This window comes from Myxocyprinus asiaticus, chromosome 33 (assembly GCF_019703515.2).
Source record: "Myxocyprinus asiaticus isolate MX2 ecotype Aquarium Trade chromosome 33, UBuf_Myxa_2, whole genome shotgun sequence".
Taxonomy (NCBI): domain Eukaryota; kingdom Metazoa; phylum Chordata; class Actinopteri; order Cypriniformes; family Catostomidae; genus Myxocyprinus; species Myxocyprinus asiaticus.
The window spans coordinates 26,512,401-26,526,559 of record NC_059376.1 but is presented as its reverse complement, the minus strand read 5'-3'; the positions used below and the strand labels follow the sequence as shown (position 1 = coordinate 26,526,559).

The following is a 14,159-nucleotide window of genomic DNA, read 5'->3' as shown; positions in this document are numbered from 1 at the left end:
TTAAAGGACACAACTCAACTTTCTTGAATTAGGATCTATAACAACTTTCTAGTGATCAAACAGCTTAGAGTTCACAAAACAAGAACTTTTGAAATGCATTTAGCACACAATTTATTTAGAATAAAACCAGTTAAAAGACTAAAGTGTCCAACAGAATAAATCAAAAGTATTACAAAAGTATTCACATAGGAACTAGTCGACACAGGAAGACATGCTAAAATAGCAGGTCACTAGATACACTGCCACAATCTTCACTCAATTACAAATCAAACTGTACTGTTATCAGAACACTAATGTAATAAGAATTATATTTAACGTTAAGAGTGAAAAGAGTACAAAAGCTTGGGACACAAAAATGCCCATTCATTCAGAGTTTCCTTGGTGATGAGGACTGATTTCCAAAAAATGCTTCCCGTTTTGTTTTTCTTTATTTCCCCAACCCTCTTTTCTCCATGGCAAACATGTATGATACACTGAACAACACTACCATGACCTTGTATAACATACACTTTGAAATCCTCTATGTAATTTCTCACTTAAGAGGTTACAGACCTGACATCAGCTTAAAAGATATGTCCATAATGCCTACAACATTAAAATCAGACAGAACATCTTGGTCTTCTTGCAACTCTTTGCCAAAATGCTTGTTTGTTTGTTCTATTGCCACCTTTAAGAAACATCACTGTATGTGATTGGTTAGCTTTTGGCCATGTGTAGCCTAACTGCCTCCTCTCTGCATGTCAATTTATGCTTTTCTGCTTAATAGCTTTTTAAACCATAAGCTGAACTGATTAAGCAATGGCTTTTTTTATGCTTCTCCTCTGGAGTAATACCAGACCTTGGAGAGAAAACAGATGGGCCCCTCCTTTATAGTGGAAGACATAAGAAAAGAGAAACACATTCTTATCCGTCTGTTAGTGTTGTGTTGGTGTAACGTAGGCGAAGAGAAGATGATGTGTGATGAACCCAAGTGCAGTTTTATTTACAAATGTGATTTCCAAAAAACCATAACTCCAAATGTGAACACACCAAAAACATGAACTTGACTAAACTTGACTTGAACAAAACATAAACATGAACTTGACTTGACTTAACATGACATGACTTGACTATGAACTTGGCATAAACAATAACCCGACATTACACAAACAATACCTGACAATGGACAATGGCAAACATGAGGCTTAAATACATGGACAAGGGAGAAACATGACAATGATAACCAATGACAAGACAGAACTTATAACAAGGTAACTAGACAATAAACCAATGAAAACAAGACACATGAACATGGAGGGAATGAAAATCACATGTCCAGGGGACCACATGACAAGGAAACAGGAACAAACATGGCATGGAACAAAACACATACTACCCTGACATATCCCCCCCTCTAGGGGCGGCTCCAGACGCCCCAAAACAAAAAAGTTCAAGAGGGAGCCGGGGGGGGGGGGGGGTGGGGGGGTTGCCGTAGTGACTTGACGTGGTTACGTGGCAGGACAGGGAAACAAGGTGTGTGGCATGGTCTAGTGAAAACATGGCGTGGAGCATGAGACCAGGGTGGAGCCATGAGAGGCTCGAGGGGTCGGAGCCATGGAAGGCGGAGCAATGAGAGGCTCGAGGGTCGAAACCATGGTGAACTGGATACCCGGATAGTAGCCGAAGACTCGAAGGGCCAGGGTGGAGCCGGAGGCAGGGAGGACCAAGGCGGCGCTGGAGGTTCAGAGGAGCAAGGCAGAGCTGGGGGATCGGAAGATTGAGGCGGAGCCGGTGGGGCTGAGGACCAAGGTGGAGCCATAGGGAAGGAGGTCCCCAGTGGAGATGAAGGATCGGAGAGACGAGGCATAGCCAGAGGATCGGAAAGCCAAGGCGGAGCCAGGAGACTGACAGACCAGGGAGGAGCTGGAGGGACAAGGGACCCCGGTAAAGCCGACAGGCTGAAGGACCAAGGTGGAGCCGAAGGAACGTAGAGCCAAGGTGATGTCGAGGGGTTGACAGGCCAAGGCGGAGTCCAGGGCTCGGAGGGTCTAGGCGGAGTCGGAGGTTCGAAAGTTCACTGTGTCTGGGATATCTCAGAGGGCAACGATCGAGCCGGTGGCTTGGGGGGTACCTGCTGATCAGGAGAAGTCAGGGTGGGCACAAGGGCGGGAATCAATTCCAACTCAAATAGCCCAGTGAGAGATGGCTCTGGAACGGACGAGGTTTGCAACGCTGGCTCTGAGATGGATGAGGCTTGCAACGCTGGTTCATTGGCTGTGGCAGACTTGGGCGTTGGCTCGTTGACCGTGGCAGGCTTGGGCATTGGCTCGTTGACCAGAGGTGAGCCTGAGACATTGCATGGAGCAGACTGAAGCTTGGCAGTAACATGGCATGGAGCAGTCTCAGGCATGGCTGTGACATGGCATGGAGCAGGCTGAGGAGTTGCTGTGACATGGCATGGAGCAGGCTGAGGCATTGTTGTGACATGGCATGGAGCAGACTCAGGATCCGGGGCAAAAGATGGCACTAGCTCAGCAACCATGACAAGGAAATCTGGCTTGGCGGCCATGACGTGGGACTCTGGCTTGGCGTCCACCTCCCCACAGTGAACGATGAACCACAAATTAGTAGGGCAAGGTCGATATACTGAGCCAGGCTGTGGGTACTCTGACCGCCTGGCATCAGGGAAGAGATGGACTCATTAAGTCCAAAGCAAAAACAGTCCTTGAGGGCAATCTCATTAAAATCGACAAAGTAGCAAAGACCATAAAACTCTGTGACATAATCCTCCAGGGAACTATTCCCCTGGCGTAAATGAAGAAGCTGGATTGCTGGGTTCATTTTGGTTGGTCAGGTATTCTGTAACGTAAGCGAAGAGACGATGATGTGTGATGAACCCAAGTGCAGTTTTATTTACAAACGTGATATCCAAAAAACCATAACTCCAAACTTGAACAAAACAAAAACATGAACTTGACTTGACTTAACAATGAACTTGCCATAAACAATAACACGACATTACACAAACAATACCTGACAATAAACCAATGAAAACAAGACACATGAATATCGAGGGAAACATGAAATCACATGACCAGGGGACCACATGACAAGGAAACAGGAACAAACATGGCATGGAACAAAACACATACAACCCTGACAGTTGGAGGCTGGATGGTGATTTACATTGGTGTAATTTTTGAAACTTCAGAATCACTTTATAAAACGTTAGCACTTCTGGTGCTATGAAACCCGTACCATCTTGGCCACAGTCTCATCTCCTGCCTGGTTCTGTTCCTGTTGCTCCTGCAGGGAAAAGGGGGAGGGAAGTAGAGAGGTAGAGGGTCAATCATCACCCTCACACCTACTTTCAGATATGCTTCACTCAGCACCTCTTTCAGAATGAACACCATGATTTAAAGCATAAAGAGAGACACTGAATAACCAAGAACATTAAGGGTAAAGGGTTTATATTTACCAAGCCATCACATCTTGGATTTCAGGGAGATGGCAGCTGATGACTATTGCCCTATACATTTACTTAAAGTGAAGGTTAGCCAAAAATGAAAATTCTCTCATCATTTACTCACCCTCATGCCGTCCCAGATGTGTATGACTTTCTTTCTTCTGCAGAACACAAATTAAGATTTTTATAAGAACATCTCAGCTCTGTTGGTCCATACAATGCAAGTAAATGGTGACCAGAACTCAGAAGGACCAAAAAGGACATACAGTTGAAGTCAGAAGTTTACATACACCTTAGCCAAATACATTTAAACTCAGTTTTTCACAGTTCCTGACATTTAATCGTAGAAAACATTCCCTGTCTTAGGTCAGTTAGGATCACTACTTTATTTTAAGAATGTGAAATGTCAGAATAATTGTAGAGAGAATTATTTATTTCAGCTTTTATTTCTTTCATCACATTCCCAGTGGGTTAGAAGTTTACATACAATTTGTTAGCATTTGGTAGCATTGCCTTTAAATTGTGTAACTTGGGTCAAACATTTTGGGTAGCCTTCCACAAGTTTCTCACAATAAGTTTCTGGAATTTTGGCCCATTCCTCCAGACAGAACTGGTGTAACTGAGTCAGGTTTGTAGGCCTCCTTGCTCACATACACTTTCTCAGTTCTGCCCAAAAATTTTCTTTCAGATTCAGGTCAGGGCTTTGTGATGGCCACTCCAATACCTTGACTTTGTTGTCCTTAAGCCATTTTGCCACAACTTTGGAGGTATGCTTGGGGTCACTGTCCGTTTGGAAGACCCATTTATGACCGAGCTTTAACTTCATGGCTGACGTCTTGAGATGTTGCTTCAATATGTCCACATAATTTTCCTTCCTCATGATGCCATCTATTTTGTGAAGTGCACCAGTACCTCCTGCAGCAAAGCACCCCCTCAACATGATACTGCCACCCCCATGCTTCACGGTTGGGATGGTGTTCTTCAGCTTGCAAGCCTCAGCCTTTTTCCTCCAAACATAACGATGGTTATTATGGCCAAAAAGTTACATTTTTGTTTCATCAGACCAGAGGAAATTTCGTATCAAACTACGTTCATCTCTAGGAGACAGAATGCATCTCCTTCCTGACTGGTTTGATGGCTATGTGGTCCCATAGTGTTAATACTTGCATACTATTGTTTGTACAGATGAACGTGGTGCTTTCAGGCATTTGGAAATTGCCCCTAAGGATGAACCAGACTTGTGGAGGTCCACAATTTTTCTCTGAGGTCTTGGCTGATTTCTTTTGATTTTCACATGATATCAAGCAAATAGGCACTGAGTCTGAAGGTAGGCCTTAAAATACATCCACAGGTATACCTCCACTTCAGTACACCTCCTATCAGAAGCTAATTGGCTAATTGTCTAAAGGCTTGACATCATTTTCTGGAATTTTCCAAGCTGCTTAAAGGCACAGTTATCTTATGGGGCTTTCCACTGCACGGTACAACTCGACTCGACTCGACTCTGCTCGCTTTTTGGGGGCTTTCCACAGTGGATAGTACCTGGTACCTGGTACTTTTTTTAGTACCACCTCAGTTGAGGTTCCAAGCTAGCTGAGCCGATACTAAATGTGATGTCAAAACCCTGCAGATCACTGATTGGTCAGAGAGAATCGTCACTACCAGCGTCACTGGATTTGCGACACGGAACATCAACCCGCTAGTTTTAAAGTTAGCAACAGCGATAGCAGTATCATTTGTTCATGTGACTTTCGAATTGTAAAAAGAAATGGCTGTGCGCAAAACCATGCCGTTGTCAATAAACGAGGTGCAGACGTTCCTCTCGTTAGCGACGGACGAAATGACGTGAAATGAAAAAGTCTTTCAGGAAGTGTCTCAGCTGTTGGCCGCACACGGCTACCATCGGACCTACCAACAGTGTAGGGAAAAGTAAAAAAAATGTAAAAGTACTACAGAACCATCAAGGACCACAACAGCCGGAGTGGTTCAAACAGAAGAAAGTGGAAGTGGTTCGACCAAATGGACGCTATCTATGGCAATAGACCGGTGAGCAGTAGGAGGGAGAGTGCCCTGGACTCGGCGTTGTTGGAGTCCACGTACCATCCTACAGATGGTACGTTTTGTTACGTTAACTATATTCTGCTTGAAAGCTTCACTTTATTTAGTTGACCAGCTACTGGAAAGCTTGTTTCTAAAACAACCAGGACAATTTAACTGTTACACTTGTGTAAAATCACCATGCAACAACTGCTTTATGCAGCACAATGAGCTAGTAGCTAACAGCTAGCGGTCGTGTTATTGTTTATGGTCAGTAATATTTGTGTCGTGTTTAAGATAATGTCACGGCAGTAGAGGCGGCGCAACTATGACAATCAGCCTATAATCCCACCCATGTTGAGGCTGCACTAAACTGCAGTGGAAAAGCAAGCTCAGAAAAGTAAAGCGAGCAGAGTCGAGTCGAATCGTAACGTGCAGTGGAAAAGTGCCATTAGTGTATGTAAACTTCTGACCCACTGGAATTGTGATATAGTCAATTAAAAGTTAAACTATTTATCACTTTTTCTCTATTTCTATTTCTCATGCACACCTATCATATAACTTTTGAAGACATTGATTTAACCACTGGCATCTTATGGATTACTTTTATACTGCCTGAATGTCCTTTTTGAACCTTCAAAGTTCTGGTCACCATACACTTGTAATGTGAGGAACAACAGAGCTGAAATATTCTTTTAAAAATCTTTGTGTTTTGCACAAAAAAAGTCAAATACATTTGGGATGGCATAAGGGTGAGTAAATGATGAGAGAATTTGGGTAAACTATCCCTTTAACAGACATTATCGCATTATAATCTTGAAATAATTTTAAACAAAAAAAGCTGTTAGACCTCACAACCAGAACCAACTGAAAATACACCTTTGGTTGCATTTTTGTTCTCAGTAGACCCTTGGAAGTCATTTGATTAATATTGTCTTGTTTGAGTCAGAATATTTATTCAGCATAAAAATCACAACATGTGACAAGAATAAACCAAAGACAGTGATGACACTGCATAGGTATGAAAGCTATGCAAAAGTAGCACAGAGAAAAAAAAGCAACAGCCTTTCTCACAAGAAATTAAATTAGAAGTGAAAAGAAAGGGAAACAAAAGCATAATCAATGCACACATTTCTCTTAAACAAGTCTGTCGAAAATTATTTTTAATATTTACAGGCAGTGATTTCATAACTGACATGTTAATGAGAGGGTGTTCGTGCTTTCTTTAATGTTCTTTGTTTATTCTGTTAATTTTAACTGTGCTTCGATTGTAACAGACAAATCAGACATGGAGAACATCAGGCAAGCCATGTGAAGAACAGATGTTAAAGTATAACTGACAGTACTAAAATCTCTGACCATTTAAATGCTGCGAGGTCATAATCTTTTTCTTCTTAATTATTGAATAATTGGAAATAAAAGTTCAGATAATAGACAGGTTATAAAAATAATACAGCACATTAGACTTTTGCATGCAGTCTGATAAGGTAACTGCTTCGATATGAATAATGGCTTAGCAATTAGACAACGGACAGCCTCAAGCAGTCAACAAGCACAGAGAAAAGCAGCTAAGCAGGAGGTGATGCATGCAAGAGCAGCAAATGACAGCATGTCACACCAGGAAGAAGTGAGACGGGATCTGCTAAGGAGTTCAAAGAGAGCAGAGATGAACATCTACGTGAGGGACGTGGTGTGTTCGAGCAGCCAGTGTGAGTTCATGAGTTCAGTGGTATTGTGGAGGTCTTCCTGCTCGGCGCTCTCACCTGCATGGCCAAGGCCATTTCTTCTTTCTCTTTAGGCGAGAATAACCGTCCCCCAACACCGCGCTTCCTCTGCATGGCGTGTCTGTGACCTGACTCATGAAGGTATTTCTGAAGGAGAGAGCTAGGAATCAGTGTGGACATGGAGCGTGATTCAGTGCAAGATGTCTATAATGGTATTCAAAAAGACACACCCTTCTCTCTTTAGGGATCTTTCCCTCGGCCTCCAGCTTGGCGCAGGCTTGTCGTCACTAAGGTACGATGATATTGCTTGGCATTAACATACAGGGGCTCCTCTTCAATCATCTCAGCCCCTGACAAAGGGATTCGTTGTATAGCTGGCACAGCACCACCACCTGCCACCAGCTTCCAGAGTTTGTAAGAGGGGGCAAATAGAATTAATTCAGTCTGCTATCTCAAAAGGAGCAAACGTAATGTGCTTGCAAATGTAATGAATTCTATCAATCATCAATCATAAGCAGGCGCTGCCTGTATTTGTTTTACTCAATCAGGCACAAACTAATGTATTATGGGCAAAAATCTTGATGACACACAAGCGTGAGAAAAGGGCACCCACAGAACAGCTGAGTTGATCATTTGCGATGAGACGGCTGGCAGATATCAACCATACACTTTAATCAGTGCTAAAGATTAACACACACAGTGAAGGGAGGTCGCATGTTTCCACATGCTTCTGAGTAAATCATCAAATTCTAGGAAGATTTCTGAAAGTAGGAATTTTCCAAATTTGAAGAAACCAAATTCTTTTACAACAGGGAAAATTACTGATACACATCTTGATACTTTCAGCAGGCTGGATCTGTATGTGAAAAGGTGAGTCCCGAAAGAAAGATGAGTTTTTAAGGGTAGTTCAGCCAGAACGGGAATGTATTTACCTGCATGGATTTCTTTTCTTCTGTGGAACACAAAAGGAGATATTAAGGCCCTAGCACACTTAAGGAGAAGTGCGTTTTTGTTCTTCATTCGAAGCCAAAAAGAAGTTTGAAACAGCTGAGCAACGACATACTGTTTGTGAACCATCAGACACCGGCTACACTGCTGTGGGAGCCGTTTAGAGACCATATTTGAATATGAGGATACTTAAGACTACATGTACAACATAACTAATATGACATTAAAATGTGTTATCCATGACTTTGTGCCTCATTCTATGAGTACAATTCACACAAGATCAGTAAAAGAAGCTTTTTTTAAGCTACTGGATGATGATTTAAAGTAATATATATGCAATAGATAATGTGTAAATTGTTTTGTTTACATGCTGGATTCACGTTGCTAATGAGCTAACACACTATACAAGGCCATAATTTGCACAGATTACACGCTGTTATTGTAATTATGACACCGATACTACTGCAAAGATGGGTGTATAAAAGAGTGTTAATGGGTAGAGTACAGATAAAAGAATGATGATAAATCTTACTTTGGGCAAATCTGTGAATGGCTATTGCTGCAAAGGCACGAGTGAAGCAGCATATAAAACAATAGAGTGAATAGGCATGTAAGAGTATTTGAGTTGATCTGATTCCTTTTGTAGACTAATTAAACAAACAAAACAAAAAATTGTATGACATTGTCTTGTAAAATGTCTCTACGCGAACGATCATAAAGATGTAGGTAAATTTGCACCAGCTTGCTAATAACTCTGCACACCGATGTGTTTATGTTGACTGATCTTAACTGACTGAATTATCTGTTGGCCTCAAAGTAGGTGGAGCTCCAGGTCACACCTACCAATGATGTGGACCAGTGGCAGTAAGGTGTTTGGCAGCCAGCAAGAAGTTTTCCTGAAAGCTCGCCCTGGCGAGCTGTTACAAAACACCAAAACGAATTCAAAAACACCTTCTTTTTGGCCAGATTTTGTTCTAAATGACGTCACACATGTTTGTTCTTCAATTTCGTAGGAAGTGTGCAGGGGCCTTTAGGCAGAATGACAGCATCAATTATTCCCTTCCATTGCAAAAAAGATGCAATGAAAGTGAACAGTGACTGAGACTATTTCAACAGAAGACAGGAATCATGTGATGAGTAAATAATGGCAGACATTTTATTTTTTGGTTGAACTTTCCTTTTATCACAGCATGCACCCTGCCACACCTGTGATGATTGCTGAAAGGGACGGTTTTAGCTTGTTAGGTACCTCATCAGGAGGTCTTACCATGACCATTCCCCCAGCATTCACCATGTTGCCAGATACTGGCAGAGTAACAGTGACTGTGCCCTGTCTGCTGTTCGTTGTTGACGTGTTAGTGGGCCTGCTGCCTGGACGATCTGAGTTCCTGCCAGAGTGCCTGCTGGGATGGTGATCATGCCTATGGAAGAGGGAGAACAACAAGTCCCAACCTGAATAACCTTGAATGCAGTTCATCTTTTTTGTGCAGGATTTTGTGTTATGTTTCAAAAGGAATGTAGTTACTGTATGTTAAATGTCATTTTAAAAACATACTGCTACTTGTTCTAAAAGGTTATAGCTGACGGGATAGTTCACCCCAAAATGAAAGTGACATAAGTTACACACCCTTTTGTTCCAAGCCTGCATATTTTTTCTTCTTCAGTGGAACACAAAAGGAGATGTTACGCAGTATGTTAGCCTCAGTCACCTTTTATTTTCACTCCATCTATTTTTCCATACAATGAAAGTGAATGGTGACTGAGTCATTCTGCCTAACATCTCCGTTTGAGTTCAACAGAAGAAAGAAACTCATACAGGTTTTAAAAACATCAAGAGGGTAATTAAATGTTTTTTGGGTGAACTATTTAAAAATGATAACTCTGATAACTCTGTCTGATAACTCTGAACATGTCTGATAGATAAACCAGGTGTAAGTAGGCTGTGGATGCACCGATACCACTTTTTCTCTGCTGATCTGATTCAGATACCTGAACTCTCAGTATAGGCTGATACCAATCCAATACAAGTTTAGTTTTTGTCCTTAATCAGTTTAGAATATCTATACCCCACTGTGTGGAACTAACTGGGGGTACTTGTTCATATGTAAAGAAACACAAACCTCTAACTACATATTATTCAATATAAATCTATAGCCTATTAAGAAAAACGTTATTGTTGACTGGTCTGCTGGATAATGTAGCAGCACATTTTACAGTAATTACAGTGAAAGTCATATTTTTTCACCTTGTATCTGGACTTAAAATGATTTAGATCTATTTTTTGTTCATTTCAATCATAAATTATCAGTTTATTTTTCATTCACACAGTTATTTTTTGGAACCCAGTCAACTTAAATATTGCTGTAATTTGTAAACAAATAATAATAATAATAATAATTATTATTATTATTATTACCTTTTAGAATTTTGTAATACAAAAGTAATATACTTGTAGTATATTTGTAATATACTTGTAGTAAAGTGTATAATGAACTTTAAAACCCTCAGACTTTTATTTTGACAGTCAGAATATTCCGGGAAGACCTGTAAGTGACTGTATGTAGGCTAGTTCACAGTAGTTTAATTCCCATATTATTCAAAATCAGCTGAAATGCTCCTCCTGTGCCATTGCAAAATGCATGTTATAAGATAACCGAACTATTGAGCATCTACTGTTGAAGTCAGAAGTTTATATACACTTGAGTCATTAAAACTCATTTTTTAACCACTATTTTTTAACCACTATAGCAAACTATAATTTTGGCAAGTTGTTTAGGACATCTACTTTGTGCATGACATGAGTAATTTTTCCAACAACTGTTTACAGACAGATTGTTTCACTTTTAATTGACTATATCACAATTCCAGTGGGTCAAGTTAACTGTGCCTTTAAGCAGCTTGGAAAATTCCAGAAAATGATGTCAAACCTTTAGGCAATTAGTCAATTAGCTTCTGATAGGCTTATTGGAGTCAACTGGAGGTGTACCTGTGGATGTATTTTAAGGCCTACCTTCAAACTCAGTGCCTCTTTGCTTGACATCATGGAAAAATCTAAAGAAATCAGCCAAGACCTCAGAAAAAAAAAAAAACTGTGGACCTCCACAAGTCTGGTTCATCACTGGGAGCAATTTCCAAATGCCTGAAGGTACCACGTTCATCTGTACAAACAATAGTACGCAAGTATAAACACCATGGAACCACACAGCCATCATACCGCTCAGGAAGGAGACGCATTCTGTCTCATTGAGATGAACGTAGTTTGGTGCGAAAAGTGCAAATCAATCCCAGAACAACAGCAAAGGACCTTGTGAAGATGCTGGAGGAAACAGGTAGACAAATATCTATATCCACAGTAAAACGAGTCCTATATCGACATAACCTGAAAGGCTACTCAGCAAGGAAGAAGCCACTGCTCCAAAACTGCCATAAAAAGCCAGACTACAGTTTGCAAGTGCACATGGGGACAAAGATCTTACTTTTTGGAGAAATGTCCTCTGGTCTGATGAAACAAAAATTGAACTGTTAAGCCATAATGACCATCGTTATGTATGGAGGAAAAAGGGTGAGGCTTGCAAGCCGAAGAACACCATACCAACCGTGAAGCATGGGGATGGCAGCATCATTTTGCGGGGGTGCTTTGAAGCAGGAGGGACTGGTGCACTTCACTCAAGACATCAGCCAGAAAGCTAAAGCTCGGTCGCAAATGTGTCTTCCAAATGGACAATGACCCCAAGCATACCTCCAAAGTTGTGGCAAAATGGCTGAAGGACAACAAAGTCAAGGTATTGGAGTGGCCATCACAAAGCCCTGACCTCAATCTGGGCAGAACTGAAAAAGCGTGTGCAAGCAAGTAGGCCTACAAACCTGACTCAATTACACCAGTTCTGTCTGGAGGAATGGGCCAAAATTCCATCAACTTATTGTGAGAGGCTTGTGAAAGGCAACCCAAAATGTTTGACCCAAGTTAAACAATTTAAAGGCAATGCTACCAAATACTAACAAAGTGTATATAAACTTCTGACCCACTGGGAATGTGATGAAAGAAATAAAAGCTGAAATAAATAATTCTCTCTACTATTATTCTGACATTTCACATTCTTAAAATAAAGTAGTGATCCTAACTGACCTGAGACAGGAATGTTTTCTACGATTAAATGTCAGGAATTGTGAAAAACTTAGTTCAAATTTAATTGGCTATGGTGTAGCCTATGTAAACTTCTGACTTCAACTTTACATCTGATATCTTGTGGAACGCTCATATATAGTGCGCTGCTCTTAGGGCTAAAAATAGCAGCGCATCACGAGCTTGCGTGTGCTATGTTTGTGTCAACAAAGAAGCGCCATTCACTGAAACGCGCTGCACACGCATTCTATACATTTACTTATTAAACGCAGCCTTTTGCGATTCACAAAGCTTTCGCATGTCTTTAAGAGACTTTGAATTAAATGCATGAGTCATATGGACTACTTTAATGGTGCTTTTATGGTTCTTTTATGTCATTTTTGGAGCTTGACATTAACAACCATGACTAACACACAGTATCGAATTTGAATCTGTCTAATCAGACCGATAACCAATCCATCTAAAAACATCAATATCGGAGCTGATACCTATCCAGGTATCGGATCGGTGCATCCCTGAAGTATGCTATACCTTGCTGCAGAACTGTGCCATCAGTGTTTACAGGCTGGTATACAATGGTCTGTCCATCAGCTGTTTGGGCAACCTGTTGTCCATGTACTGTAATCTGCCTCCCCTGCAAAGCATATAACACACAGAATTTATACATTTCCCTACAACAGATTGCTTATTTTCAAAAGATATAAAGAAATCTGCCTTAGGGCGCTTACACACTAGAGCAGGGATCCTCAATAGGTGGCCCAGAGACAAATGTTTGGCCCACGCTAAAGTCCTGTTCACACCGAATCTGTGAGGATTTTTCAAGACGAACTTCAGATGAAAGGTCAAAAAAAGTTTCACCACCTGTACAGTAGGCAGCGCTGTTTTTGTTATACCAGTCTCCTGCCCTGCCCAGCTGTCAATGCTAGAATATATTGAACAAGAGATTCTTTTAATTACTTGAACACTGTTAAAGCATTTATTTACCTAATTTAGTATAACTGTTTCATTATGTTCTTTACATGGTGTTGATGCATTCTGAGGAGTATATAAACTGTGTTTTTATGTGAGTGAGATGAGTAAAGAGCGCTGTTGCATAAATATATGTCCTATATATTTGCACATGTATTTTGCTATGAGTACTCCCAAAGCCAACTACTCTTTTTATAATGTCTGGATTAATGCCTGGATAATGTAACACAAGGTACTGTGATACAAATACACATGGAATAGTCCACATTACAAATAACATGTATAGTACAGTATAAAATACGATGCATAAAATTAAAAATAATATATAAGAAAACACTGGCTCACTGTCTTTTCTTTATTGAAATTATTGCAGTATTGTGTTATATTATCCTTAAGAACAATAACAATAGGCTATTAATGCTAATAGGTCTAATAATTGAATCTGCAATTGGGGAAAAGTGCAGGGAAAGGTGGGACTAGTGCTGTGAAATCGAAAAAAAGCATGGCAGTAAAACTCATACACGTGGTGTATTCATTTCCCGTCTTTTACTATTTTATTATTTTTCTCTACCAGGCTAAAAAGGTAAATTATTGTAGAGAAAGAGAGCCTGAAGAAGTGTTTCAATATTTACTGTTACACTGTCAAACTTATATTTTAGCTAGATCTCTCTATCAGCGATTGCCTTCCAAACAGATCTTTCACACTCACATTTGTCAAACGCCATGTTTCCCTAGTGTGTAAGTGCCCTTACACAGGTTGCACAAACTTTGGTTAAGCCAGCATTCTATTAATACATATATGATACAACATGTAAAATAAACAAGTGAAGCAAAGTCCTTCTGAACAGATTAGAAAGTACGGCTGGTGTGTGTCAGACATGGTTCTGGCCTACGGTGATGGCTGTCTGGGGCT

The 14,159-nt window shown here is 40.7% G+C and overlaps 1 pseudogene; it reads right to left on the bottom strand.

The window, feature by feature from the left end:
• Positions 1–3,155: 3,155 nt before the first annotated feature.
• Positions 3,156–12,962, bottom strand: LOC127424492 (nuclear transcription factor Y subunit alpha-like; annotated as a pseudogene).
• Positions 12,963–14,159: the final 1,197 nt, after the last annotated feature.